The following is a 25564-nucleotide window of genomic DNA, read 5'->3' on the forward strand; positions in this document are numbered from 1 at the left end:
TCATATGCAAAGTACAAAATTTTGTTCAAAAAACAATAGTGTCAAAAATTTGCACTCTTTACCTGAAATTTTTCTTATAATTGACTTATAAAAGACTGATATTAACTTTTAAACTGAACCTAATATATAAGGAAGTAATTCACAAATTGACCCTGATATCTCAACACCAGCTTGCTATATTCATATTTTTTATTCATCTTTAAAGGATTATTCAAATATTATTTTCCCTTCAATGTCCCACACTTCCATCTCCCTCCTCATTCCTTGCTGATTATCTTATTTCTATTTCACTAAGAAAATGGACACTTTCTGGAAAGAATTTCTTCACAATCCCACCACCACACTGACAAACGCTTCCACGATGGAGACCTTATCCTCTGGCTTTCCTCTTGTAAGAATGACTGATACATTCCTATCTGGACAGCTCCTGGATGCATGCACTGTATTCCATCTACTCTGGTCTACCCCAGGATCTGGCTGCTGTAATTATCCCTACTCTCATCTGCATCTTCAATTCTCCCTCTTTGAAACTTTCTGTAATAACATCCAATTTCCAAAAAGCCTTCTCTCCATCTAATGTGTATGTGTGTGTAAATGTATGTACTTTTTAATACTTATTTTCATACACACTCCCTGGAGAGGGCATGGCAACCCACTTCAGTATTCTTGCCTGGAGAATCCTATGGACAGAGGAGCCTGGCAGGCTACAGTACATGGAGTCTCAAAGAGTTGGACATGACTGAAGTGACTTAGCACACATGCATGTGTACATACACACACACACATATACATACAAACACTAATATCATGTTAGGCTCAGCACCAGAATCTGGATGAAATGCACTATATAAATCACAAAAATGATTCAAGGCATAAAATAAATACATTTTTTTAAGAAAAAAATCAAAGCAATATCTTGGCACTCCTCTAAGCAAGTTTAGTAAGTGTCTTCTTTCAAATTGGCAAAGAATAAAATATTGTCTTGGTATTTAAATCTTTAGAAAGAATTAAAGATAAAGCAAGTAGGAGATAAAGCTATAATTCAATATTTAAAGCTAAAATAACATGTATCAAAATTAGAGATAATCCATAGGAATATAGATTCAAAAATTGTATGTCCCACAAAACAAGTCCAATAATTAATAAAAAATGCTTTACTCTTTCAGATTGGTAATTTTAAAAACTTTTGATAATATTAATTATTGATAAGTGTTGAGTAACAACCCCTGTCTCAGATACTGTTGGTAAGAGTAAAAATTGGTACTACATATTTTGGAGGGTAATTTTGCAACAGTTACCAAACTGTTCTACATTCCCTTTGATATATGTTTAGTTTTTATCCTGTAAATAGCTTATATCTTAAATATTCTCCCCATTGAAAAACTAGCAGAGATATTTACAAAGATGCTGTTGCAATATTATCTGGAATTACAAAAAATGAGGAACTCAATTTCCATCTATGCCTGACTAGTTACATGAATTAAGATAAACATTTATTTGGATTATTGTTCATCTAATTAAAAGAAAAAAATCTATGAAATCTGAATTGAAAACACATCCATGATACTCTGAATGAAAGCAGCCATTTACAGAGCTTTATGTCTCATATGACCTGCTATGTGGTGGGTCTGTGTGTATTTGTGTTTAAAAGATATATATGGATATGAATTGGTACTTGGACAGGTATTTATTTTCTCACAGTTCTGGAGGCTACATGTTTGAAATCCAGGTGCCGACAGGGTTGGTTCCTTCTGGAGATTCTGAGGAGGATCTGTTCCATGTCCCTCTCCTAGTTTCTGCTGTTTACCAGTAATTCTTGGCATTCCTTGGTTTGTAGATGTATCATTCCAGTCTGCCTTCATCTTTGCATGGTGTTCTCTCCTGTACCTACTTGTGTCTATTTTCCTCTTCTTATAAGGACAACAGTCATATTGGGTCAGGGCTCACCCTAATTCAGCATGATTTCATTTTAATTTGAATATATCTGCAAAGACCCTATTCTAAATAGGATCACTTTAACAGGTATTGAGAGAGTCATTTCCTAGGCAGGTTGATAAGAAGTCTAGGGGTCCCCAAGGAGAGAGGGGTCTGGAATTCTCAAGAAGAAAGAAAGGACAAACTTTTTCCCTCTACATTCCTTAGGATTATATAACAATAATGCATCCTGCCTGAAGACAGTCTCTGGATTAAACCTTCTGGCTAATCCTGTTATCTTAAAATGTAAATTATGGGAGTAGGTCTGGTGAGGTCTTTACAACCTCCAGACATTCTTTTGATTCATCTGAGAGTATATAACTCCACTGCTAACACTAGCAAGGGGGTACTCTTTCTGCCCGCTTCTGATGCCTATGTCAGAAGCTTTCTCTATCTCCTTTATACTTTACTAAAACTTTATTACACAAAAGCTCTGAGCAATCAAGCCTCATCTCTGGCCCTGGATTGAATTCTTCTCCTCCGGAGGCCAAGAATCCCGGTGTCTTTTCCTGGCTTAGCAACAACCTTTCAGTATCTGTGGTTAAAACACTAGGTCCTTGGGCAAGCAGTTCTGACAGTACAGACAGAACATAGCATGGGGACATACCTCCGAATATAGACAAGCATGTCTTCTTTTAGGAGTGTTCCCAGATCATGGCTAAGAGTAGTTGGAGCTGAATCACAGGGTCATTTCAGGATCTGCAGTTGAGCCAAAGTTGGAGGGCCTGCCACAAGGGCACAGACAGGCATGTCTCCCAGATGGTCCCCAGGTAGGTAGAAGTGGTGGCTAAGAGGGACTGAAGCTGTGTCATGGACCACTTCGGTGTCCACACATGGGACTGAATTCTGTGGGCCTGTTATACAGGGCATGGGCAAGTATGACTTCTGCTAAATTCCTTGGCAGATAATGCTAATGGCAGGACCAAAGTCAAATGGGACTGTAACAATCCACAGGGGTGTTTTCTGGTCTGTAGCCATGATCACAGGTGGCAAGACTGTCATCTGAACATAAACCTGCCTTTTCAAAATGGTCCTCCTTGGTTTTGGACTCCACCAGGGTTTTGTGGTCTCCTACCTGGATCCCACAATGGCACTTTTGTCCTTGGAAGGCTTTCAAATGATTGTGCTGAAGAGGGATACAACTGGTGGATCTTCTACTCTGCCATCTTGCTGATATCATTCCTATCTTATTATTTTCAATTTCCTTGTTTTGAAATATCACAAAGGCACGTAAGTTACAAGTTAAACTTCATGTCATATTATAAACATGGCTTTCTTATTTTACATAGGAGCTTGGTATATGCTCACAAACAGATTGTGGAAAGACAGGATATATAGTGGAAAGAACATCAGGCTTTTGATAGAATGTGGATTCAAACTCTTGACTCTACTACTGCAAATTTAGCCTTGAACATGTCACTTACCTCATTTGTAAAATGGTGCTAGTTGTTTTGGGAATTAAATGACTACATAGTTTATGCTTATGTAGGACTTACTATATGCCAGGCATTTTTCCAGGGATTTACAAAAGCTGACAACTTTTCCCAAAATATACCTATGAAATAACTCCTATTATTATTCCTATTTTAAAGAAGTGAAACTGTGACACAAGAAAGTTCAGTAGCTTGCTCAAGGTCTGCTGCTGCTGCTAAGTCACTTCAGTCATGTCCGACTCTGTGCAACCTCATAGACGGCAGCCCACCAGGCTCCTCTATCCCTGGTGCTCTCCAGGCAAGAATACTGGAGTGGGTTGTCATTTCCTTCTCCAATGCATGAAAGTGAAAAGTGAAAGTGAAGTCGCACAGCCGTGCCTGACTCTAAGCGACCCCATGGACTGCAGCCTACCAGGCTCCTCTGTCCATGGGATTTTCCAGGCAAGAGTACTGGAGTGGGGTGCCATTGCCTTCTCCTGCTCAAGGTCAATCAGCATTTAATAACACAGCTGGAATTTGAACATGAGCATTGTGATTTAAAGTCCACACTTTTTAAAAATTATTAGATTTTATTTTTTAAAGAGTTTAATGTTTACAAAAAATGAGTGTAAAGTACAGAGAGTTCCCATATACCTCCCGTAGTTTCCCCTATTATAAATATCCTGCATTAGGTGGTACATTACTTATAAGTGATGAGCTGATAACAATATATCATTATTAACTAAAGTCCATAGCTGACATTCTGGTTCACTCTTTGTGTTGTACATCCTATGACTTTGACAAATGTATAATTTCATCTATCTGAAAGTGAAAGTGAAAGTCGCTCAGTCGTGTCCAACTCTTTGCGATCCCATGGACTATACAGTCCATGGAATTCACCAGGCCAGAATGATGGAATGCATAGCCTTTTCCTTCTCCAGGAGATCTTCCCAAGCCAGGGACTGAACCTAGGTCTCCCACATTGTAGGCCAATTCTTTACCAGATGAACCACAAGGGAAGCCCTTCATCTATCTACCATTATAGTATCAGAAAATAGTTTCATCAGTTCAGTTCAGTTCAGTCGCTCAGTCGTGTCCAACTCTTTGCGACCCCATGAATCACAGCACGCCAGGCCTCCTTGTCCATCACCAACTCCTGGAGTTCACCCAGACTCACGTCCATCGAGTCAGTGATGCCATCCAGCCATCTCATCCTCTGTCGTCCCTTTCTCCTCCTGCCTCCAATCCCTCCCAGCACCAGAGTCTTTTGCAATGAGTCAACTCTTCACATGAGGTGGCCAAAGTACTGGAGTTTCAGCTTTAGCATCATTCCTTCCAAAGAAATCCCAGGGCTGATCTCCTTCAGAATGGACCAGTTGGATCTCCTTGCAGTCCAAGAGACTCTCAAGAGTCTTCTCCAACACCACGGTTCAAAAGCATCAATTCTTCAGTGCTTAGCTTTCTTTATAGTCCAACTCTCACATCCATACATGACCACTGGAAAAACCATAGCCTTGACTAGACAAACCTTTGTTGGCAAAGTAATGTCTCTGCTTTTCAATATGCTATCTAGGTTGGTCATAACTTTCCTTCCAAGGAGTAAGCATCTTTTAATTTCATACCCCCCTCCTCAAATACCCTGTATCCCACTCATTCATCCTTCCCCTGCAAACTCTCCTTCCCAGAACTGGCAACCACTGGTCTTTTCAGAATGTTGTATAGATGGCCTTTTCAGATTGGCTTCTTTCACTAAGCAACATACATTTAAGCTTTGTCCAGTCTTTTTGTCATTTGTTTTTATTACTGAAAAATATCCAATTGTATGGATATATCACTATGTATCTATTCACTTGCTGTAGGACATCAGGGCTGCCTCCACCTTTTGGTGATCATGAATAAAGTTGTTATAAACATCCATGTGTAAATTTTAAGTATGAACTCATTTGGGTAAATACAAAATGAGCTGATGATTGCTGGATCATGTTATGAATATGTTTTGTTTTGTAATGAATTGTTAAATTGTCTTCTAAAGCACCTGTACCACTGTACCATTTTGTATTCTCACCAATAATGAATGAGAATTACAACTGTTCTACATCTTTACCAGCATTTGGTATTGTCAGGGCTTCTGGATTTAGCCATCCTAATAGGTATGTAGTGTTATCTCATTGTTGTTTTAATTTGAAGTTCCCTAAAATGACATATGATATTGGAAACCTTTCCATATGCTTATTTACTATCAGAATATTTTCTTTGGTGAGGTGTCTCTCCAGATTTTTTCACAGTTTTTAAAATTGGGTTATTTTACTGCTCTTATTAGTATTTTAAACTGTGTTTTGGAAACCATTAATTTATTAGATATCAAAAAAATGAACAACAAACAAAAAGGCACTATACATTAATAAAAGATTCAGTAAACTAAAAAACCAGTAAACAAACAAAAATGAGCTTATATATACAGAGTACAGATTGGTGGTTGCCAGAGGCAAAGGGTGGGGGTGGGTTTAGTGAAAAGGGTAAAGGGAGTCAAAAGGTACAAATTTCTTGTTATAAAATAAGTCATGGGAATGTAATGTACAGCATGATGGCTACAGCTAATAATACTGAATTGCATATTAGAAAGTTGCTAGGAGAGTAAATCTTAAAAGTTCTCAATACAAGAAAAAAATTCTAAGTGTGCACTGATGTTTAGATTTAACATGATCACTTTGCAATAGTAACAATTATTAAATAAAAAAGATTCAATATAGCAATATTAGATTAAACCCTATAGACCTATACACACCTAAAAACAGAGGCCCAAAATATATGAAGAAAAAAATTGATAAAACCAGAAGGAGAAATAGATAATCCTACAATAATAGCTGGAGACCTCAATATCCCACATTCATTAATGGACAGAACAACTAGACAGAAGACATAGAAGAAATAGAGGATGTGAACAATACTATAAAACAACTAGACCTAACTGACTTACATAGAACTTCCCACAAAACAGCAGAGGAGACACATTATTCTCAAATGAATAAGGAACAATGTTTAGGGTAGATCATATGTCAAACCATGAAGCGAATTTTAATAATAAATTTTAAAATCCTAAAATTGCACAAAGTATTTTTACTCATCACAATGGAATGAAATTATAAATAAGAATGAAATATATAAATTTGGAAATTAAACAACATAAACAATATTTCAAAGAACAAATCACAATAAAAATGAGAAAATATCTTGAGAAAATTGAAAATGAAAACATAGCATATAAAACAAAGGATGCAATAAGAGCAGTGCTGAGGGCAATGTATAGCAGTAAATAATTTCATTAAAAAAATGAATAATCTCAAATCAACAACCTAACTGTACACTATCAGCTCAGATCAGATCAGTTGCGCAGTCCTGTCCGACTCTTTCTAACCTCCTGAATCGCAGCATGCCATGCCTCCCTGTCCATCACCAACTCCTGGAGTTCATCCATACTCACGTCCATCGAGTCAGTGACGCCATCCAGCCATCTCATCCTCTGGTGTCCCCTTCTCCTCTTGCCCCCAATCCCTCCCAGCATCAGAGTCTTTTCCAGTGAGTCAACTCTTTGCATGAGGTGGCCAAAGTACTGGAGTTTCAGCTTTAGCATCATTCCTTCCAAAGAAATCCCAGGGCTGATCTCCTTCAGAATGGACTGGTTGGATCTCCTTGCAGTCCAAGGGACTCTCAAGAGTCTTCTCCAACACCACAGTTCAAAAGCATCAATTCTTCCGTGCTCAGCCTTCTTCACAGTCCAACTCTCATATCCATACATGATCACAGGAAAAACCATAGCATTGACTGGACAACCCTCTGTTGGCAAAGTAATGTCTCTGCTTTTCAATATGCTGTCTAGGTTGGTCATAACATTCCTTCCAAGGACTAAGCGTCTTTTAATTTCATGGCTGCAATCACCATCTGCAGTGATTTTGGAGCCCAGAAAAATAAAGTCAGCCACTGTTTCCACTGTTTCCCCATCTATTTCCCATGAAGTGATGGGACCAGATGCCATGATCTTCGTTTTCTGAATGTTGAGCTTTAAGCCAACTTTTTCACTCTCCACTTTCACTTTCATCAAGAGGCTTTTGAGTTCCTCTTCACTTTCTGCCATAAGGGTGGTGTCATCTGCATATCTGAGGTTATTAATATTTCTCCCGGCAATGTTGATTCCAGCTTGTGTTTCTTCCAGTCCAGCGTTTCTCATGATGTACTCTGCTTATAAGTTAAATAAACAGGGTGACAATATACAGCCTTGAAGTACTCCTTACCTACTTGGAACCAGTTTGTTGTTCCATGTCCAGTCCTAACTGTTGCTTCCTGACCTGCATACAAATTTCAAAAGAGGCAGATCAGGTGGTCTGGTATTCCCATCTCTTTCAGAATTTTCCACAGTTTATTGTGATCCACACAGTCAAAGGCTTTGGCATAGTCAATAAAGCAGAAATAGATGCTTTTCTGGAACTCTCTTGCTTCTTCCATGATCCAGTGGATGTTGGTAATGTGATCTCTGGTTCCTCTGCCTTTTCTAAAACCAGCTTGAACATCGGGAAGTTCACAGTTTGCATATTGCTGAAGCCTGGCTAGGAGAATTTTAAGCATTACTTTACTAGCATGTGAGATGAGTGCAATTGTGCAGTAGTTTGAGCATTCTTTGGCATTGCCTTTTTTTGGGACTGGAATGAAAACTGACCTTTTCCAGTCCTGTGGCCACTGCTGAGTTTTCCCAGTTTGCTGGCATATTGAGTGCAGCACTTTCACAGCATCATCTTTCAGGATTTGGAATAGCTCAACTGGAATTCCATCACCTTCACTAGCTTTGTTCGTAGTGGTGCTTTCTAAGGCCCACTTGACTTCACATTCCAGGATGTCTGGCTCTAGGTCAGTGACCACACCATCGTGGTTATCTGGGTCGTGAAGATCTTTTTTGTACAGTTCTTCTGTGTATTCTTGACATCTCTTCTTAATATCTTCTGCTTCTATTAGGTCCATGCCATTTCTGTCCTTTATCGAGCCCATCGTTGCATGAAATGTTCCTTTGGTATCTTTGATTTTCTTGAAGAGATCTCTAGTCTTTCCCATTCTGTTGTTTTCCTCTATTTCTTTGCATTGATCGCTGAAGAAGGCTTTCTTATCTCTCCTTGCTATTCTTTGGAACTCTGCATTCAGATGCTTATATCTTTCCTTTTCTCCTTTGCTTTTTGCTTCTCTTCTTTTCACAGCTATTTGTAAGGCCTCCCCAGACAGCCATTTTGCTTTTTTGCATTTCTTTTCCATGAGGATGGTCTTGATCCCTGTCTCCTGTACAATGTCATGAACCTCATTCCATAGCTCATCAGGCACTCTATCTATCAGATCTAGGCCGTTAAATCTATTTCTCACTTCCACTATATAATCATAAGGGATTGGAATTAGGTCATACCTGAATGGTCTAATGGTTTTCCCTACTTTCTTCAATTTAAGTCTGAATTTGGCAATAAGGAGTTCACGGTCTGAGCCACAGTCAGCTCCTGGTCTTGTTTTTGCTGACTGTATAGAGCTTCTCCATCTTTGGCTGCAAAGAATATAATCAATCTGATTTCGGTGTTGACCATCCACTGGAGAATGGAATGGCAAACCACTTCAGTATTCTGCCTTGAAAACCGCATGGACAGTATGAAAAGGCAAAATGATAGGATACTGAAAGAGAAACTCCCCAGGTCAGTAGGTGCCCTATATGCTACTGGAGATCAGTGGAGAAATAACTCCAGAAAGAATGAAGGGATGGAGCCAAAGCAAAAAGAATACCCAGCTGTGGATGTGACTTGTGATAGAAGCAAGGTCTGATGCTGTAAAGAGCAATATTGCATAGGAACCTGGAATGTCAGGTCCATGAATCAAGGCAAATTGGAAGTGGTCAAAAAAGAGATGGCAAGAGTGAATGTCGACATTCTAGGAATCAGCGAACTGAAATGAACTGGAATGGGTGAATTTAACTCAGATGACCATTATATCTACTACTGCGGGCAGGAATCCCTCAGAAGAAATGGAGTGGCCATCATGGTCAACAAAAGAGTCTGAAATGCAGTACTTGGATGCAATCTCAAAAACGACAGAATGATCTCTGTTCATTTCCAAGGCAAACCATTCAATATCACAGTAATCTAAGTCTATGCCCCAACGAGTAATGCTGAAAAAGCTGAAGTTGAATGGTTCTATGAAGACCTACAAGACCTTTTAGAACTAATACCCAAAAAAGATGTCCTTTTCATTATAGGGGACTGGAATGCAAAAGTAGGAAGTCAAGAAACACCTGGAGTAACAGGCAAATTTGGCCTTGGAATACGGAATGAAGCAGGGCAAAGACTAATAGAGTTTTGCCAAGAAAATGCACTGGTCATAACAACACTCTCTTCCAACAACACAAGAGAAGACTCTATACATGGACATCACCAGATGGTCAACTGTACACTATATGAACTACAAGAAGAGCAAATTAAACCCAAGACTAGCAGTAAGAAAAAAAATTAGAATGGAGGGAAATAATATACAGAACTGTCGGGAGCCGTGTTAGGCATTACTGACAAAATGGAGGCATGGCCCCCAACCCCCTCGCCTTGTCCCACAGGCACAGACCCGGGATGAAGGAGTTAGGCCTTGTGATTCTTCTTTTTTTTTTTTTTTTTACTTTTTTTTTTTAATTTTATTTTTAAACTTTACAATATTGTATTAATTTTGCCCAACATCGAAATGAATCCACCACAGGTATACCCATGCTCCCCATCCTGAACCCTCCTCCCTCCTCCCTCCCCATATACTCCCTCTGGGCCGTCCCAGTGCACCAGCCCCAAGCATCCAGCATCGTGCATCGAACCTGGACTGGTGACTCGTCTCATACATGATATTATACATGTTTCAATGCCATTCTCCCAAATCTCCCCACCCTCTCCCTCTCCCACAGAGTCCACAAGACTGATCTATACATCAGTATCTCTTTTGCTGTCTCGTACACAGGGTTATTGTTACCATCTTTCTAAATTCCATATATATGCGTTAGTATACTGTATTGGTGTTTTTCCTTCTGGCTTACTTCACTCTGTATAATAGGCTCCAGTTTCATCCACCTCATTAGAACTGATTCAAATATATTCTTTTTAATGGCTGAGTAATACTCCATTGTGTATATGTACCACAGCTTTCTTATCCATTCATCTGCTGATGGACATTTAGGTTGCTTCCATGTCCTGGCTATTATAAACAGTGCTGCGATGAACATTGGGGTACACGTGTCTCTTTCCCTTCTGGTTTCCTCAGTGTGTATGCCCAGCAGTGGGATTGCTGGATCATAAGGCAGTTCTATTTCCAGTTTTTTAAGGAATCTCCACACTGTTCTCCACAGTGGCTGTACTAGTTTGCATTCCCACCAACAGTGTAAGAGGGTTCCCTTTTCTCCACACCCTCTCCAGCATTTATTGCTTGTAGACTTTTGGATCGCAGCCATTCTGACTGGCATGAAATGGTACCTCATAGTGGTTTTGATTTGCTAACTTGTTCTTTCCTTTCTTCAGTTGAGTTGGCTGGAAAGAATGTTAAGGTGCTTATTGTTCTTGAGAGAACATGAGAAAGCACAAAGCCTTCTGCAGTTGTGCCCAGAAGATAATCTATAAAGTACCCACTGACATTTGTTCAAGGATCTTTACAAAGAATGTCCCAGGATGAGCACATAGGCTGCAGCTTGAGGCCATGGGAAGGACTGTTATCTGAGACCTGTTTGTGAGGGAAATATGTATGGCAAAAGAAGTTTGCTGAGTTTAGGGTTTAGGAATAATTAAGAATATCTAGAAGCCTTTTTAGGAGGTAGTGAAATTAAGATGCTAGGGGCAAACAGATTTAGAAAGATAAATAAACTGAGGAATGTGGCATGAGTTACAATGTAATCACAAGTTAAGTATAGGACACATAAGAGAAAGTAGATAACAGATAGTAAAGCTGATTCTGAGAAAATCACTGAAGCAGGAACTCTGTTTGAAGGACAACAATGATTTCTGGAGACAGTAAATCTGGGTGGGGGAAACCTAAAATGTCAAACCTCTGACCTAATGCTTTTGTCAAAGTATAAAAGAGAACCTGAAGCTTGAAATAAACATGTAGTTCCGTACTATGAGTCAGAGGCTACATCATCGTCTGCTGACACCGCTCACCCCTTCAGGCTGAGTCCCTGGCTGCTGGAGCTGGACTCTGGCACAGAACAGAAAAATAAAGGAAACAAACAAAAAAAAAACCCAAAAAGTCTGTTCTTTGAAAAAATCAACAGAAGTGGTAGATCATTACCTAGATGGACTCGGAAAAAAAGAGAAGACTCAAATGAATAAAATTGGTAGTAAAGTAGGATATTACTATTATTTTTACCAAAATAAAAAGCATTATATATGCATATATATGAGAATATTATAAACAATTATGTGCCAAAAATTGGATAAACTTAAATGAAATGGACAATTTGCTAAAACACTCCCTGACATATGAATAATAGAAAACTTGAATAGACACAAAATTAGGAAGAAAATTAAATCAGTAATAAAAATCTCCCTGCAGAGAAAGCCCAGCACAAGATGGCTTCACTGTTTAATTCTACCAAACATTTAAAGAATTAACATTTCCAAAATACTGAGGAGGAGGGAAAAATTTCTAACTCATTCTAGGAGGCCAGCATTGCCATGATACAAAAACTAGACAAAGACAGTACAAGAAAACTAAAATCTAATATCCCAATAAACATTGATTCAAAAAATTTCAATAAAATACTAGAAAATCAGCAGCATATCAAAATAATTATATACCAGAATCAAATGAGATTCATTTCAGGAATGAATGAATAAAGGGTAAATTTATGTACACCAGCAATGAACAATTAGAAAAGAAAACTAATTCAGTTAGATAAAACCATTATTTGGATAAACTTACATATGTTAATATGTGTACTAAATAATAAAGGAACCTAATCACTACTTCAAATACTATGAAATAATTTCAAGAATTAAAAGTACACTTCCTCTATTCTTTCTCATTTCAGTTACTTATATACTTGACACATTTTTATTCCTCCAACATACCCATTTAAACATTATTGTATTTTTATTACCCTATAGCAGATAGAAATTTGACAACTGTTTGAAAAACAGTTCAAAAGTCCTATGAGTGTAAAACCATATGTTATATACCAAAATGAGAAATTACATATTCATCTAAAAACACAGAAATGGATGAAGAGAACTGTAAGAGAAATTAAAGGTCTATTTAGTAGCTTATGTTTTAATTGAAATAACATTTTAAAAATGTATATTGGAATTATACCACTGATTTAAAAAGTGAACAACTTTTTCATTGGCAATATAAGTTTTACTTCTTAACAATCACATTTTTAAATGGCATTTTATTTTCAGTTATTAATTAACTATGGTAGAAGAGATATGTGGTCAACTTCTTATAAACTTTTATTATGAAGAATAACTGTAGACTCAGCAACATGACTGGTAGTAATGAACCTTCAAACAAAATGCAGTAAATAATTATGAGAAGAATATGTATTTCAAACGATGATGATATTTTGCCACAATATGTATGTACATGTGATTAATTTGTTCCCTGTATTCCTCTTTTCTGGCCAAAGCCAACTAATTCAAAATGGAACAAAAATAAAACCTTGATTATAAGTGCTTGAGTTTATCAGAGTGATAGGAAAATTATTAGATTACTTTGGTAAAACTATAGGTGTAACAGAAATAATAGTAGTGAACAAAAGCAACTCTCTAAAATACAACATCATTCATTTAACACAGATTTTCAGTTTGAATGAGTGTTACAAAAATTCTAATAGGAATCATAATTATAGCTATTATGTTTTTTAATAGCACAAACTTGTATTTTGAGAAATGGATTATTTTTCCTTTGTAAACAGTCTAAATGTTTGAATAGTAAATAAAACAAATCCCCTAGTATATAAGTCATTTTTAAAAATTAGGAATTATTTTTCTCTAATTTCATACTCTCTTGTAAAATGTAAATATCAAACTCAAATTTATAGACTGAGTAATATAATTTCACATTAATTTCTTTTGAAAATAATGAAAAAATATTTACTGAATGATTATTCTGCATTAGGCAAATACAAAATGCTTCACATTCATTACCTATTTAACCACTTTCATAAATATGAGTTAATTACTCACTGAATTTATTTTAAAGCTGAGCAACTGAGGGTATAGAGAAGATTGGGTAACTTACTCCAGGTCATACAGTTAGTAAGTGACAAAGGCACATATATTTACCTGACATAGAATATGGGAAATGGCACATTAAACCATGTGTAAATATCACGGAATAAATGGGCATTTGGTCAGAAAAACAGAAAAATCACTCACATACCTCGAAAATACTTATTTTGACCTAACATGATAACTCTCAGATACTGCTCACTGATCACCTAAAATATATCATCCCTTACAAAACCTGCAAAAGGAAGATTCCATGGCAACAGTTAACTTGGCAAGGTTTTTGACTCTTTGCACTTGGTTCCCTCACATCCTTCCTGCTCCTTTCAATGGACCTTCACCACTCCCTCTCGCTAATGAGGAGAACTGCTTTGGAAAAATCACTATATAGCTAGAATTTTATCCACCTGAGAATTTCTTGGAGGCACATTAACTGTCAAGAAGTTTTTTCTGTAAGTATTTGTTCTATGCACATTATATTACACATGATCAAATTAATCTGAATTGCTGTTTCTCAAATATCACTGTTATTTAGTTGCTATGTTGTATCCAACTCATGCAACCTCATGGACTGTAGCCCACCAGGCTCCTCTGTCCATGGGATTTCCCAGGCAAGAATACTGGAGTGGGTCTCTAACATCATACTACCCTTTAAATTTTGAATAATGAGACTAAAGATGAAAGTCTAAGGAATTCTCACCCTCTTCCTCCTTCTCTGTCATATTTTCCTTTCTTTGTTTTATCCTTATTTCTGATTGACTTTCTTTTGTTTTATTTCTCCTTAGGGAACCAAGAGGCAAGGTGGAAAAACAAAATCATGTGGCTGATAAAGAACAGAGATAAAGAAACTGAGGGCTGCAGCTGCACTGCATAAGAACTTGTCTCCCACTCTTTCTAAACTCTTAATTTAAACCTATGACAGTTAAGCTCCTGGTGGTAGTCTTACAGGCTTCACTTCTTTGTGCATGGAATTAAACTGTTTGCTCTTTCTATAATACATTCTGACACGAATACATTAAGAAACTAAAGAAAACAGGAAAGGATTATAAAGGATTATCAAAATCTACAGGATTCAGATTTCTGTTGTAGAGAATGGTGGATTATATTTTAACTTTAGCAAGAACCTATGATTTCATTACTGAAGCAAGCAGTGATAGTCTAGATTGCAATTAAAACCACATGGTTCTTCCTGAATGTAAAAGAAAAAAAAAAACTGATAAATTATATTTCATTAAAATTAAAAACTTCTATAATCACTTCATACAATATATGTATATCAAATAGTCACATTTTGCATCATAAGAACATACAAATTTAATTTGTCAATTAAACCGCAATAAAGCTGGGTAAAATAAAAACTTTTGCTATTCTATAGATACTGTTAATCAAATTAAGAGGAAAACTACATATTGGGAGATAATTTGTAAAGCATGTATATAATAAAGGGAATATATCTAGAATATACTTTTAAAAAGTCTAAAGATTCAACAATAAGAAAACAGACAATTCAATGGGGGCATGAACAAAAGACTTGAAAAAGCATTTCAATGAAGAAGGCATATGGATAACAAGGTGGCTCAGATGGTAAAGAATTTGCCTGCAGTGCGGGAGATCTGGGTTGAATCCCTGGGTCAGGAAGAAAACCTGGAGAAGGGAATGGCAATCCAGTCCAGTATTCTTGCCTGGAAAATGCCACAGACAGAGGAGCCTGGCAGGCTACAGTCCATGGTGTCACAAAGAGTTGGACATGACTGAGTGACTAACACTTTTGCTTTTGTTTTCACTTTTCACATGGAAGACAAAACAAGCATAAGAAGATATGCTCAAAATTATTTATTATTCATTATGGAAATACAGATTAAAACCACACTGATTACACACAAGTTAAAATGGAAAATATTGAAATCACTATCCCTATTTTAGTATGTAGACAAAGTGGAACATTTATACACTGCTGGTGGGAATGGAAAAAGAAACAATCTTTTTGAAAAACTGTCTAGCAGTTTCTTTAAATGTTATAAATTCAATAACTGTGTTATCCAGTCATTCTATACATAAGTGATTTACCCAAGAGGAATGAAAGTATATGCCCATAGAAAGACATATACATGAATTCTCATATTAGCTTTTCATGTAATTAGCACAACTTCAGTTCAGTTCAGTTCAGTCACTCAGTCGTGTCTTTGCAACCCCATGAATCGCAGCACACCAGGCCTCCCTATCCATCACCAACACCCAGAGTTCACTCAGACTCACGTCCATCGAGTCAGTGATGCCATCCAGCCATCTCATCCTCTATCGTCCCCTTCTCCTCCTGCCCCCAATCCCTCCCAGCGTCAGAGTCTTTTGCAATGAGTCAACTCTTCACATGAGGTGGCCAAAGTACTGGAGTTTCAGCTTTAGCATCATTCCTTCCAAAGAAATCCCAGGGCTGATCTCCTTCAGAATGGACCGATTGGATCTCCTTGCAGTCCAAGGGACTCTCAAGAGTCTTCTCTAACACCACAGTTCAAAAGCATCAATTTTTCGGCGCTCAGCCTTCTTCACAGTCCAACATGCCAAAACCCAAATGTCCATCCATAGGTAAACAGATGAACAAACTATGATATATCCATTCTAGGGACTATTACTCAGCAATAAAAGGAATAAACTACTGAAACATACACTGTACGGATGGATCTCAAAATAATTATGATGCACAAAAAAAAAAAACATCAAAAAAGGGTGCATCATGTGTGATTTTATACACACACACACACACACACACACACACAAACAGTGCTGTAAGATGCATATAAATTGATAGAAAACAGATAAATGGTTGTCCAGGGCAAGGGTGGCATTGGGCAGAAGGAGAGCAGAGGCAAAAAGATTAAAAATGGATACAAGGAAACTTTAAGGGGTGAAATATATTCATTTTTTGAATTGAATCAATGGATTCATGGGTATATATATATATATGTTGCTGTGCTGTGCTTAGTCACTCAGTTGTGTCCAACTCTTTGTGACCCCACGGACTGTAGCCCACCAGGCTCCTCTGTCCATGGGGATTCTCCAGGCAAGAATACTGGAATGGGTTGCCATGACCTCCTCCAGGGGATCTTCCCAACCCAGGGATCAAACCCAGGTCTCCCACATTGCAGGCAGATTCTTTACCATTTGAGCCACCAGAGCAGCCCATACACATACGTTAAGTCTTCTCAAATTGTACTTTGAATATGTACAACTTATTGTATATCAATTATTCTACAACAAAGATGTTAAAAATACACTGTGTGTTTCAGATATTATACACACCACTTCTAAGCAGGATATTGACAGAAACTGAGAACTGTCACCCCAAATTGGAAGTATTGTATAAGCAGGATGTGTTAAATTCACAGCCCCAATGAGTATCTTTCTAGCACTAGGCAATGTCACGTGCAAGGTAATTAATACAGGATAATTAATGAAGGCATCCTATTTAAATAGCAAGAAGACTTTTATATATCTGTCTGTCTATCTAACTAAAATCTCTATGTACATCTCCTCTTGTTCCATAAAGTCATGTATATTTCTCTGATATCAAATATAAATGTTTGCTCATTTGTTTAGATTCACTGCATTATGATCAATGCAAAGAAATAGAGGAAAACAACAGAATGGGAAAGACTAGAGATCTCTTCAAGAAAATCAGAGATACCAAAGGAACATTTCATGCAAAGATGGGCTCAATAAAGGACAGAAATGATATGGACCTAACAGAAGCAGAAGATATTAAGAAGAGATGGCAAGAATACACAGAAAAACTGTCCAAAAAATCTTCACAACCCAGATAATCACGATGGTGTGGTCAGGCACCTAGAGCCAGACATCCTGGAATGTGAAGTTAAGTGGGCCTTAGAAAGCATCACTATGAACAAAGCTAGTGGAGGTGATGGAATTCCAGTTGAGCTATTCCAAATCTTGAAAGATGATGCTGTAAAAGTGCTGCACTCAATATGCCAGCAAATTTGGAAAACTCAGCAGTGGCCACAGGACTGGAAAAGGTCAGTTTTCATTCCAATCCCAAAGAAAGGCAATGCCAAAGAATGCTCAAATTACCGCACAATTGCACTCATCTCTCATGCTAGTAAAGTAATGCTCAAAATTCTCCAAGCCAGGCTTCAGCAATATGTGAACCGTGAACTTCCGGGTGTTCAAGCTGGTTTTAGAAAAGGCAGAGGAACCAGAGATCACATTGCCAACATCCACTGGATCATGGAAAAAGCAAGAGAGTTCCAGAAAAGCATCTATTTCTGCTTTATTGACTATGCCAAAGCCTTTGACTGTGTGGATCACAATAAACTGTGGAAAATTCTGAAAGAGATGGGAATACCAGACCACCTGATCTGCCTCTTTTGAAATTTGTATGCAGGTCAGGAAGCAACAGTTAGAACTGGACATGGAACAACAGACTGGTTCCAAATAGGAAAAGGGAGTTCGTCAAGGCTGTATATTGTCACCCTGCTTATTTAACTTATATGCAGAGTACATCATGAGAAACGCTGGACTGGAAGAAGCACAAGCTGGAATCAAGATTGCCGGGAGAAATATCAATAACCTCAGATATGCAGATGACACCACCCTTATGGCAGGAAGTGAAGAGGAACTAAAGAGCCTCCTGATGAAAGTGAAAGTGGAGAGTGAAAAAGTTGGCTTAAAGCTCAACATTCAGAAAACGAAGATCATGGCATCCGGCCCCATCACTTCATGGGAAATAGATGGGGAAACAGTGGAAACAGTGTCAGACTTTATTTTCCTTGGCTCCAAAATCACTGCAGATGGTGACTGCAGCCATGAAATTAAAAGTCGCTTACTCCTTGGAAGGAAAGTTATGACCAACCTAGATAGCATATTCAAAAGCAGAGACATTACTTTGCCAACAAAGGTTTGTCCAGTCAAGGCTATGGTTTTTCCTGTGGTCATGTATGGATGTGAGTTGGACTGTGAAGAAAGCTGAGTGCCGAAGAATTGATGCTTTTGAACTGTGGTGTTGGAGAAGAGTCTTGAAAGTCCCTTGGACTGCAAGGAGATCCAACCAGTCCATTCTGAAGGACATCAGCCCTGGGATTTCTTTGGAAGGAATTATGCTAAAGCTGAAACTCCAGTACTTTGGCCACCTCATGCGCAGAGTTGACTCATTGGAAAAGACTCTGATGCTGGGAGGGATTGGGGGCAGGAGGAGAAGGGGACGACAGAGGATGAGATGGCTGGATGGCATCACTGACTCGATGGATGTGAGTCTGAGTGAACTCCGGGAGTTGGTGATGGACAGGGAGGCCTGGTGTGCTGCGATTCATGGTGTCACAAAGAGTCGGATACGACTGAGCGACTGATCTGATCTGATCTGATCTGCATTGTGAAGGTGGCTTCTTAAGCCTCCATGAAAAGTCCTCATTTATTTTTTATTTTATTTTCACTTTATTTCTATGATCAATTCCTGTATGAGTTAAAAATGAATTATGGCATTAAAAAACATCCTTAGGCCCCATCCACAGGGCAAAATGAGAGCAGTCACATTTTATAAAACTGCAGAATGTCAATAGGCAAGTGTTCAACATGATTTGCAAAACTTTTTGAAGTAGTTTCATATTAAGAAAAAAAATATTTAAATACAGATAGCCAACAGGCACATGAAAAAAAATGTTCAACATCACTAATTATTAGAGAAATATAAATCAAAACTACAGTGAGGTACCACCTCACACCAATTAGAGTGGCCACCATTAAAAAGTCTACAAATAGTAAATGCTGGAGAGGGTGTGGAGAAAAGGGAACCCTCTTACTCCGTTGGTGGGAACAAAAGTTGGTACAGTCACTATGAAAAACAGTATGGAGGTGCCTCAAATAACTAAAAATAGAGTTGTCATATGATCCAGCCATCCCACTCCTGGGCATATATACAGATAAAACTATAATTCAATAAGATACATGCACCCCAATATTTGTTGCAGCACTATTCACAATAGCCAAAACATGAAAACAACCTAAAAGTCCACTGACAGATGAATGGATAAAAAAAGTCATAGTGTATATATATATATATATATATATATATGTGTATATATGTATATATATATACACACACACACACACACACAATGGAATACTACTCAGTCATAAAAAGAACAGAACAATGCCATTTGCAGCAACATGGACAGAACTAGAGACTATCATATTAAGTGCAGTAAGTCAGAAAGAGAAAGACTAATACCATATCATATCACTTATATGCGGAATCCAAAGTATGGCAAAATGAACCTATCTATGAAACAGAAACAAACTCATATACATAGAGAACAGACTCATGGTTGCTGGTGGGGAGGGGGGTGGGGGAAGAATAGAATGGGAGTTTGTGGTTAGCAGATATAAGCTCTTATATATGGAATGGATAAACAAGGTTTTATTGCATAGCACAGGGAACTACAGTCAATATTCTGTGATAAACCATAATGGAAAATATAATTAAAAAATAATATGTGTGTGTGTGTGTGTATCAAGTATACTTCAATAAAAGAGAGAGCAAAAATTAAAAGACAAAAAATGGTTTTAAAGTTTCGGAATTTCTGAAACTTTAACCCTCTTAATTTCAACAGGTTATGTTTAATTTCTTATATACTAGAAAGCCTCTTTGAAGGATGCTTTGAATTTGAAAAATTTCATATAAATGTATGAATAAATTTTTTACAATAAACTCCCCTCTCTGAGACTCTTCAGTAAAAATTTTACATGAGAAAAGCCCATGACTTGCTAAATCATATTTTCATTTTACTGTAAATAACTCCTTACAAAATACACAAATTCTTTTGACTAGTAAAGCAGGACACACACACACATAACATATACACACAAGGAGAAAGGATAAGAGGGAGAAAGTTTTATCTTCTTAATAACAATGATATATATGTGTATATGTATATGCATATATATTATATATAGGTGTATTTTATATATATCAGTAGTTCAGAACTGAAATATGAACTTTTTAACCAGAACATCATAGGGTAGATTCAGTAGCCACTAGAGCCTTCTTCCAAGAGCAACCTGAACTTATATTCAAGAAAGCATCTACAGCCTGCCTTGCATTCCCAGGGAGAACTATGTCTCTGATACCTGATCATCGATTATGAGTGAATGTTGTACCAATTAAATGTGGGTTCCAAGGCAAACACTGGAATCTCAGGAGTATCTTAGTTTGACAGAATAGATGCAATTTCTGAATGTATGCTTTTCTCCAAGTTTGTAAATCTTCCTTGTACTCATATTTTACTGCACTTCTCTTATTGTACTACTAAGCAATTTAAAAAATATTTTAGAAATAATTTTTGAACTGTGTTACTTCTTCCCTTTGATACTAACCCGATACCTGCTGCTACATGTCAGGTGTTGGTCTGCAGGCCAGTGTTAGCCTGGCACTCAGAGGACAGAACATCCTGCGCAAAGGCAGAAAATGCAAGATTTGCCTCCTTCTTTGATCTATTAACATGTATGAATTTATCTCGAGCCAATTATATGAGTAGACCTTGAGACTAGAGTTAATGCTGATTTTGACTTTGGGGTTGGAGCAGGAAGACATATCTAGTGTTCACAAGCCTCACCCAGGTTAATCCCACTCAGGCAGGTAGAGCTTTTATCAACTATCAGAGCAGAGGCTGTCTGGGAAAGCAGAGAGAGGGAAAACTAAGAGGAGAGCCCAGAGGACCATGAGAGGATCCAAACAAACTCAATTCATTCTCTCTGCACTGCCTCAAGGCCCTGTTTTTGCAAACCATTTCCTTCACCTAAAACAGCATGAAAATGCTTTATGGCATTTACAGCAGCCAGCATTTATTTTGAAATACCAGTGGCATCTAACTGGTTTTTATGCTCCTATTAACCGTATACAGTCTACAACACTGGTGGGAATAAGCCAGCAAGATCCAAATTCTATTTCAGCCAAGCTTTTGATAGAACCACCTCTGGCATTTTCAATGAGATCAACTAGGAGAGAGTGGAAACAAAAGAAGTCCTAAATCCTCCCATATATCCATATCATGTTAGAGAATTTTCAAAAATGGAGTTAGCATATTAAGTAAGGGTGCTAAATATTAGTTTAAGACCTACCAGATGAGCACTTTTCATATATCTCCATTTTATGCCCATAACTACCCTGAAAGTTTAAGTATTATCTATATTTTACACGTAAAAAAAATCTGATAATCAGAGACGCTAAGTATACCGCCAAGGCTGCCCAACCAGAGAACGATGTAATTGGAGATTGAAGTCACATGCACCTTTTGAACATGTTCCTTTGCAACCCAGTAACAGTAAGATAAGAGATAGCAAAGTAAAAGATGTGCAATTATGCCATTGCAATGTGGCAGTTAGCAAGAATACACTACCCAGACTTTAAATAAAAAATGCAAATTTAAATAGCACTGCTCTTGCTCGGAATCACATTCTGAATATACACATGACAAGCAGGCTTCTCATCACACACAATATTAGAAATCAAATTTTGAACTGAATTTGTATTTCAAACTGGTAATACATCTCTCTCTAGATAGTGTATTATATCAGAGAGTAGTGGGGCGCCAGCTATAAAAACTAATCCTATCTTGTTTAAACATAGGCCTAACATAAGAACTTTGTTATGCACACATTAAACACTTTGTTTTGACATTAAGCAGAAGTTCACTGAACAGAAATTTTTAAAAGTCTTTAGCAAAGCTGACTAAAACCTCTTTGCAATCGTTTGGAGGAGGCTTTCTTGTGCCAATGTCATAATAGATCTCATTCCAGCATAAGAACTTTCAAATTGCGAATTTGCAGAAATAAATCTTAGTTATAATTCACAGATGTGTTGAACCGAATAAATACAATCACTTTTCAGCAAGTGAAAAAGCACCTTCAGCTGCCATTGAAAAAAATACAGGGTGATTGTGGGTTACCTCAAAATTACTATCATTACCTACTTTCTGGAGCTATCAGCCTGTCAAGGGTCACGGAAATAAGAGAGACTAAGACTACTTTATCTCAAATGCTCAGGGTAGAGACTAAATTTACTAACATGACTGGAAACCATCTTAAAATGTGGATTCTCAGCATTTATTTTTCTACTGTGGAATAAAAAATGAATACTATTGAACTGTGTCCATGTAGTATGCTAAACAATTAAATACTTGACACTGTAAGTGAATGGTTTATGAAACGTCTTTAATATATATTTTTAATTGAGATAAAATCTACACATAACATTAAATTAGTTTTAGGTATAAAAATCTTCTTGTTCAATGTTTAGAGATCATTTTAGGCCACCATGCCATGATTCACATACCTAATTATTTCAGCCTAATATTTGTTCATAAATTTAAATGACTCATAGTTCAATAAATAACCCTGGTGAACTTCTACAACTCTGTAGACAAAGACAAGATATTCAATATCCAAATTTTTCCCTCATCTCACCCTTTTCTTTTTTAGTCACAAACAAATGGTTTTCCCTGGTGGCTCAGTGGGTAAAGAATCCGACTGCAAGGCAGGAGACACAGGTTCTATTCTTGGGTTGGGAAGATCCCTTAGAGAAGGAAATGGCAACCCACACTAGTATTCTTGTCTGGGAAATCCCAGGGACAGAGGAGCCTGGCGGGCTACAGTGCATGGGGTCACAACACAAGAGTCAGACATGCCTTAGCGACTAAACTACCACCACCAAATGTCATTAACAATTGTAATGATTTCTAAAGACTTCTTCCCTGGAGATGAAAGCATGTTGCTCAGAAGTAGGCATTCATAAGTGATCACTGTGAAGTCTTATACTTACATTAAATAAATCAACTGCACAAGTTAACAAGATAAAAGCTGCTTAAAGATAAACAGGGATCACCATTTCTATAATATGTTGGAAGAGATGTTCAGAGAATACCCTCTCAAATGAAATTTTTAAGTTAAATACACATACAAGCTAAGAACAAAATTTAAAATTTTAAAGCAGCAATCCACTGCACTGAGTCATCACTGAAGATGCTATCTGTTCTGGAATATGGACTACTCTGTGGAAGCCTGGATTCTTGTCTTTTGGGGTGATAACTGGGAATGTGAAAACCAAATTGCCAAAGAGCTCATGCTTGCATGGTTTGGGGCCCAGATTTCACAAGCCCCAAATTAATTATTTAGCTTTATAACTCTTCATTTCTCTTCACAGAAAGGGTACCCTAGAGGCATCCCTACAAATTTAGATAGTGACCTCTCTGTTATTAATATCTGCTTTCTAAAGTTATATTATGACCCTGATATTCACAAGCTGGAGTCCACTGAGCTGACTAGTGTGACATCCTCATAATAAACTCAGAAAAGTTATGCCAGAGACATATGTGCTATATGTAGATTATTAAAGAGAAAATGGAGTGAATTCTTAGAAAAAATGGTAAGTATCAAACTGTATAACCTTACTCCTAACAAGTTCATTTTCTTAGTGCTATATTAGGAGCACATACATTGTGAACATGCATGTTTATAGCCATCTTTAAATCTTATTTGTGAATCATATTATGCTATTACAATGAAAATAAATATAAGGATTACTGCTACTAAAGTATATGCTAATCACTAAGGCCTAATCATCTCCATCTAAATATTGATCTTGTACAAAAAAATCAAGTTTCTACCTGAGGCAAGTGGAAATTTAGTTGCATATTTCAGTATTACAAATGAGCCACAGTCTATTACTACATTTCTATGTTTTGTTACATACTAACACTGTAATAATGGAGAGTAATATTAGCTTTTTACATTCTAATGACCAGAGAGGTCATTTTGTGGTTGTTAAGGAGAGAATTAAGCCATTATATCTTAACGTGTTAAGTTACTAACACATTTCTGCCTTTACACATGGTGGTTTTGTTTGCTTGATTTTGTGCTTCTGTTTCCCTTTAAGGGTCTATGTTTTCATATCTAGGGTTGGCTGATTCAATATTTTTCCATTTTCCAGAAATTTATTGACACAAAAAGATAACCTTCAAATCAAGATAGAAATGGGCTTTCCCTCCCTAACTAGGAAATCTATCCTGCTGATGGCTTCTCTCTCACAGTTAATGATATCACCTTCCTTAGAGTTGCTTACTATCACCAAGTACACTTGACTCTCTTTTCTCCCTTCTCTCTTCATATTCATTCGTCATCAAATGCAACTGTGGTAAATGCTGTGCTGCATCAACCATAGTCATGTTCAGGAATGAAGGACTTATTTCTGTTGCTACTAGGAATGATCCTGGTAAATGACCATCTGGTCAAGCCCTCTTCAGACATTGACTTAAGTGGAAAAAGCAAGCCTCCTCCAAGGTCAAACCTCCTTCCACATGTAGTCCACTTTTCAATGACTAAACAACACAGCATGAATCAAGGCAAATTGCAAGTGGTCAAACAGGAGATAACAAGAGTGAACATCGACATTCTAGGAATCAGTGAACTAAGATGGACTGGAATGGATGAATTTAACTTGGATGACTATTATATCTACTACTATGGGCAGGAATCCCTTAGAAGAAATGGAGTAGCCATCATAGTCAACAAAAGAGTACGAAATGCAGTACTTGGATGCAATCGCAAAAACAACAGAATGATCTCTGTTTGTTTCCAAGGCAAACCATTCAATATCATGGTAATCCAAGTCTATGCCCTGACCAGTAATGCTGAAGAAGCTGAAGTTGAACAGTTCTATGAAGACCTACAAGACCTTCTAGAACTAACACCCCAAAAAGATGTCTTTTTCATTACAGGGGACTGGAATGCAAAAGTAAGAAGTCAAGAAACACCTGGAGTAACAGGCAAATTTGACCTTGGAGTACAGAATGAAGCAGGATAAAGGCTAATAGAGTTCTGCCAAGAGAATGCACTAGTCATAGCAAACAC

General features: G+C 37.4%; 1 protein-coding gene across 4 annotated transcripts in view; it reads right to left on the bottom strand.

Annotated features, from left to right (window-relative positions):
* CFAP47 (cilia and flagella associated protein 47) overlaps positions 1 to 25564 on the bottom strand; it is a 562308-nt gene that overhangs the window by 199003 nt on the left and 337741 nt on the right. The gene's annotated exons all lie outside the window — the stretch shown is intronic.

The sequence above is a fragment of the Bos indicus genome, chromosome X (assembly GCF_029378745.1).
Source record: "Bos indicus isolate NIAB-ARS_2022 breed Sahiwal x Tharparkar chromosome X, NIAB-ARS_B.indTharparkar_mat_pri_1.0, whole genome shotgun sequence".
NCBI classification, from domain to species: Eukaryota; Metazoa; Chordata; class Mammalia; order Artiodactyla; family Bovidae; genus Bos; species Bos indicus.